Source organism: Zeus faber (genome assembly GCF_960531495.2).
Source record: "Zeus faber genome assembly, chromosome: 15".
Lineage (NCBI taxonomy): Eukaryota > Metazoa > Chordata > Actinopteri > Zeiformes > Zeidae > Zeus > Zeus faber.
The window spans coordinates 21,149,236-21,156,335 of NC_137194.1; positions in this window are offsets into that span (position 1 = coordinate 21,149,236).

Below are 7,100 nucleotides of genomic sequence, written 5' to 3' on the forward strand. Positions count from 1 at the left end.
GATCATTGACCATAATGGGCTTCTTAGTAAGTAATCAAACTAACGAGCCACTGGACTTTATCATGGACAAATTACGTATCAAATCTGAAACCTGAAATAAACAAATAAACACTTTGTACTAATTCATATAATGGCAGTGTTTTTGGGTTATGGACCAGCACTGTGCACATGTTAGGTTTTTAAAGTCCAGGAGTAGCTCTGCCATGCATTTCTGCCTGTTGTCTTCTCATCTGTTATGTGTCAGCAGTCACATCCTTCCTGGAGAGAAGAGGGAAACTTTTTTGGCCACCGTGCTTATTTAAGTCTAAACCGCGTCCAGACGGACATAATAGCTATTTAAATCCCTGCTCAACAGCACGGTTTAAAAGTTGTGGATTGGCATTCAACACAACTGTAGTAAACTTTGGAACGGACAGTGTTCCAAATAATTTGGGAAGGTTACATAGGTCATGACTCACTTTGTGGTTGTTTTCATGTCAATTCCCATTATTACCATGGTCCAAGCATTAGGCAGATAGAGATGAATAGAATAGATTGAAATGACTGTGTACTGCTCTATACATGCATATCTTATATAGATCATATATCACAAGCAATTGAGGCTCAATATTGGCAAAGTGCCTTGATTTCTCCCTTTGTACATAGTATAACTTTTTTTATTCCAGACCTCCAGCGATTTATCTCATATTTATACTGATGAAGTTCATTATAATAAAGTTCATAAACAAAAAGCTAGATTACGTTTTTCCTAATCACACTTTTTTTGAAGGTGCAACCATCCTAAATTGGCCAGGATGTACACCGATCAGCCACAACATTAAAACCACTGGCAGGTGAAGTGAATAACATTACTCATCTCGTTCCAATGGCACCTGGTAGGATATATTAGGCAGCAAGTACACACAGTAACAGCAACCAACACACATATGCTTCAAATGGTGGCTATATAGCTCTGCTTTTGACCTATCCTGGCTTGTCCTTCCTCTGGGGGGCAGCCAGGAGCAGTGGACAGCAACATGCCTGGGGACCAATTACAAGTGTCCATTGCTGGTCAGACAATGATGTTGTGCATGTCTTTGGTGGGGGACCTTACTGATGTTACAAGGAGGAAACCCATCGCACGTAACTCAACTCCACATGTAAGAACATGAACTACCTAATCGGGAGATAACCCACCGGAGCACGGTGCCAACAGCGCCCTGAGGGGAATCAAACCCAGGACCTTCTTGCTGTGAGGCAGCAGTGCACCGTCTGGTGTGATCCCACAGAAGATCTACTGTAGCACAAATTGCTGATGTTCAAGTTCAAGTTCAAGTTCAAGTTCAAGAAATTATTTGTGACATACATATACATACGGTCATACATATATGCAGTGAAATGTCATGACACCCGGTGATTACGCGCCATAAGCTCTATAAGCTCTAAAAATACAAAAAAATACCAAAATCTGCGTAATCGTGCTGCGTAGCTGCCGACCAGTCAGAGTGCCCATGCTGACCCATGACCACCGCCGAAAGCGTCTACAATAGGCACTTGAGCATGAGAACTGGACCATGGAGCAATGGACGAAGGTGGCCTGGTCTGATGAATCACATTTTCCTTTACATCATGTAAATGGCCGGATGCGTCTGCGCTGTTTACCTGGGGAAGAGATGGGACCAGGATACACCAAGCCGACGGAGGCAGTGAGATGCTCTGGGCAAAGTTCTGCTGGAAAACCTTTGGTCCAAGGCTTTCACGTGGATATTACTTTGACATGTACCACCTACCTAAACACAGCAAACTGGTGCGGACCAGGGGAATCCGACTGTTTAATTCAAAAAGAGCATCGTGAAGGCCCCAGTGGGTGTTGACGCAATGTGATTTCTGCCCAGTGCTCTGAATGTCAAAGTGAAGAAATTCAATGAAGCGCGGGTAAACAGCGGGAGTAACTATGACTCTCTTAAGGTAAAGTGGGCTAAAGGGAAGGGCTCGGGTTGGAGTGACTAAGCTTCCTAAAGTTTGCCGGGGTGTTTAGCTGGAGAGTCCCTGGAAACATTGCCCTTCAACCACATCGGGCTGCGGGACTCTCTATGCGGAGCAGCTCGGTGAAGGGGATTCCTTGCACACCCTCCTGGCTGGGAAACGCCGGGTAAAATGGAGGGGACGGTGGGAGCTCGTAATGATTAATGAGCGGCGGGTTGGGTGTCAAGCCTCCCGTGCAGCTTGATTCATGCGACACTCCCGATGTCATCGGACTGGCCGATTAACCAGGAAAGACCCCTCAGGTCCGGGAACAGAGCCGGATGGTGTATATCATTCGGTCAAACTTCTCGGACCCTCCGGGTCCTTGAAGTAGCCAAATGCCTCGTCATCTAATTAAGTGAGGCGTTAGGCGGGTCAGAGCTGTTTCGGTGGCATGAAGGGGACCTGCATAATATTAGCCCGGTGCTTTTAATGTTGTGGCTGATTGGCGTGCATTCAAGCTGTAGCGAGTTCAAAGACCGAAGCCCTCGGTAGTCACGGGCCTGGAAATTCTTTACGAGACACAAGCTGGGATTCACTTTCATTATAGTCACCTTTAATTTTTTGCCGGCGTTCCGCCCCCTTGCGGAGCCACAGTGCCCGAGCTTTTACTGGTTTACATTAAAGACTTCCTCTTTTTCACTTGGTAACTGCGGTTATGGAAAACCCATACGAGTCTGCATAATACCTTGTTCATTAAAAGGCAGTCTATAGTGTTTTAATGGCCAACTGTGGAGAAGCCACATGTATGGCATGTGGCTGTCAGACCACTATGCCAATACATAATTATTTTATATATGTTACATATTATTTACCTAGACTCTATGCTGGATATTTGGCTTGAGAAATGCAATAGTGGGATAGTAGGAAAGTATGCGATGAAAAGGATAATCCCACGATGGACTGACTCACACATCAGACCTAACTTGGATTGTAAATATTGTTCAAAATATCGTACTTTAAGGAAATCTTAAAACAGTAGGAACTTCTATCCACCTGTTTAAACATACTGGGGAGTTGAGGGCAGTGGGTCCTGCGAAGGACAGATAACCAAAAACACTTTTTTTCTAGATCATGGACAGCGGACAGACAATGATGTAACTGGCATCAGTTTAAATCAAAACCATGCACGATACAGAGAAATAAAATGTGAAGTGCCAGACACGACGATGATTGAATTTCGCCTTGAGAACAAAATAATAAACATATTGTAATCAACTTTTTTTCTTGGAAGCTCTCCGTGTGAGAGGTGGAAAGTGCCGAAAAGTTCAAACTAATCACACCCATTAGGTGGATTATTTAGAGGCACGGCTGCAGCCACAGGGCTTGGGAAATGAGTATTGACAGAAGTAACCCTCCAAACATGCATGAATGAGGAATTACAACGGAGTGGGGGTGCAATTATGTCTCCCAAATCAGTGCGTGTCAGATTACGTTGCCGTGCACCGAGAGCCATTACGTTGCTCCTCGGCCCCCAAGAAGCCGGAAAAGGTCAACTAATGCGGAGGAACAGAGCTCTTGGTCACTGCCTGCGTCTTAGACGTCCAAAGCAGAGTTAGAGTAATTGATTTGCCTTTCTTTGATTTTGCTTTGGAACCGCTGATCATGAAGCCGCGAGACATTTGATTTCTCTAAAGCCACAACGCGTTACATACTTACATAGTTCATTTTCACAACCGTGGGGATAATTGTGATTACGTTTTCCGAGGTATTTCCTGAAACTGTAATTGTGGAAAGACCTGGCTGGTCCGGCCGTGATGTGCGTTATATAACCTTCATCAGATGCACAGCCTCATTGGAAGGACGAAAGATGACGTAGAGTTACAGGACATTCCTAACATCACTACCACCACGATCATTGTGAGTGATGACGGCTCATGGGTGTTGGTTGGTGTTGTTGGCCGCAATAACAGACCAACAGCAGCCTTCCTAGGGGGATTAGTCTTGGCCTCGGGGTCATTAAGATCATGTGTCCAGGTTATTACAGAACAACTTAGCTTCAAGGCACAGGTCACATTGAGGCAAACTTACATTTTTGGCAAGATAGAACAATGGTAGGTAGACCTTTCAACAGTTTGCCAATTAACAGTGGTGGATATAGGCATACACAGATTGTAACTGGCTCGCTTAAAATTGTATTGAAGCTTGGGATGCTCAGAATTATGTTTAATTTCTATCAATAACTGAGATGTGGTCCTTGGATAGCCTGAAAGGTATAGTTAAATTTTAATCTTGTGCTTACAGACACGTAACATGGAGTCTTATAGCTGAGCTGGTTGATCTTACAGCAGTCGGGATGAATGAAGTCGTTCTCCAAGTCGTGACTCAAAAGGCAGCACTATGAAACTCTGCAGCTGCCACAAAATAAGGTCACAGAAAATGTGTTTCCAATGTGTGTCTCATTTTAGAAATTGTTTATCGAAGAGAGAAACACTGTAGTAATGCTGTTGCTCTTTGTTTTCTCCGTTCAGTTCATCATCGAAAACAGATCTCTGACTACTATTTGTAGAGATTACGGAGAGAGACACCCTGTATTGCTGTGTTTCAGCATGTACATTGTTTCTCTGTGACTGCAGTAAAGTATAGCAAGTACAATTTGGGGGATTTTCAAATCCAGTACAATATTCACCCCGCCCCTCATTATATTCCCCTTTCGCTCCGCCCCCCTGCAGAGCCGCATGCTGTACATGTTAATAAACAATGCTTTAATTCAATATTTAACGAAAATGACATCTATTGCTCTGTGTTTTTCCGTCCTGGCAGCATGCGAGAGTTTCAATTATCAAGAACACGAAACCTAACAATGTTAACGCTCAGTGGATCATTTACTGATATATTTACTGAGAGGGAAACTTGAGAGGTGTTATTGTTGGATATGACTTCATCCAAAATCACTGCCCAGCTGTTCTACGAGTGAGCGTATGATCAAAACAGTCATCCTTGTACATTCTCTAGCGGTGCTAACGTTTTGTCGTTCAAATGATGGTGTTGGTTTTACAAGTAATCGTGGCAATCATTTTCCTGGGGACCCCCTTGGAACCTCTTGGAGAACCCCTGAAACCCCATGTATTCCGGACGGGCAAGACTGTTAAACGTTAAACGAAATGAAAGAAAACGGGACAAATGGGAATTGGATCGGACATACGGATGGATACACAGCAGGATTTGATAGCGTGTGGGAGCTGTTCCCGAGGATGATTTGATTGGTAAATCCCGTCCCGCCCTCCGCTCCACGGCGCGCACCGTGCGCTCCTCCGCGGACACTGCGCGCAAAGTTTGGGGACAAGTTTCACTCCGCGCGCCTTCACGCAGCGAGCAGCAGCGACAGACCCAGCGCGAAAGTAGGTGAGTTAACTTACCGTTTAAGAAAAAAGAAAAAGAAAAAAGGGGCGGTGAGCGAAAGCGGTTCTTGGTGATAGTCCTAACGAATAATTGTCCTTTGGCGCGCTGAACGGTCACCCGTCTCCCGGTGTCATGTGTTTAGATTTTGCATGAAATACCGTGAGGGCACGGGGAGAGCACTGCGCTTGCATACGTTTCATGTGGTTATGTGGTACGTGTCCAAAGGCGAGACTGGGACTGTCACACGCGTTTCGTTCGTTTTCTTGTTTATGTCACAGTTATTTAAAGTGAAAGAACAAGGGATGGCAAGAATCAAAAAATATCAAAGATCCAGCGCTTATTAAAATCCCATTCAGTGCTTGGAGGAAATGTTTTGGAAGCCTCCCGGACATAAATCATCATATTGGCAATTATTGTTTTAAAAATGGTTTGCAATGGTTCTTGCTTGTGTGCTGAAATCTTGGAGACTTCTGTTGCATGATGCCAATATTTGCCTGTCTGTGTGTGTGTGTGTGTGTGTGGGGTGGGGGAGGCGGGTGGAGGAATTAAACAAACGGATAAAGGTCACAGTTTTGACAAAAAGACACAACTATTTGACAATTAAATTCTGTGGAGGATGACTATGTGACTATGTGTCACTGAGGGAATAGATATCCCTGTGTCTGTGTACACCGGTCTGTGTGCCTCATATTACTTAAGTCTTGTAATGGCACATTTTCAGCCACAGTAAATTAAATAGACATGCTTCCAGCGTTTTTTTCAGGTTTTGTAATGCTTTATGGTGCTGAGTTCATCACTGTTATACGGCGTAGCACCGAACCAGTGAACCATGGGCCAGTTAAAAGACTGGGAGATCTGGTAAAAAGATTTTGTACCAGAAGCACACAAAGACATCATTGATTCCCCGAATGATCCTGCAGCGGGTTGCATGTCTTTCCATGGCCTTGCCTATGTGATGAAGTGAGAGCTACATAGCTGTAGATGTGGGAGAAAGGTCCAGTGGCAAAGAGATTGTTGTCTTACTTTCAACCAGATGATACTCTCTTTTTTTTTTCTTTCTTTCTTTCTTTCTTTCTTTTACTTTGTGGGGAAAAAAAAAACCGTCTGGAAAAATGTTTTTCACGATCAGTGCATGCAGGAGGTGTGAAATACTGCATCGAATGCAAGTTAAATACTTTCATTGTCATTAAGATGCATGGATAGTTATCTACTGTATATTGTATTTTGTTATATTCTATGACACATATAATGAGTGCTTGAAATCATGGCGAAATATTTTTTTTTAAGTTCAGCATATCTTTTCCGAATAGGGTTGTCTTCATGCATAGATGAAGAGTTGTGAGTTGTAGTCAAATACTTAGGGACATGTTGAAGCAAGTTTTGCTACACACCAAGGTACAAAAGAGCATAGGAGGTGTCTGGAATATACCATGTGTACATGGACCAGATTTGCCCTGACTTAATACTCTGTGTTTGAGGATGGTCTTTGTGCTATTTACAGTATGTGTAAAACACTGGATTCAGGAAATTGAATAATTTGACCTTGAACATGTTGAACTTCCACAAAGTAATCAAATAGTTAGATTTTTAGTGTAAATATCTTCATCCCAGACTCTGAAGCGTGTAATGACATAGCGTCTAGCAACCGGCGCTCATTGCAGCGGGGAAAAGCAGGAAAAGAAAAATAGAAAACACCTGGTCTCCAATATGACCTCTGATTCAAAGTCAGATCGGAACATTCAAATGATGTCTCT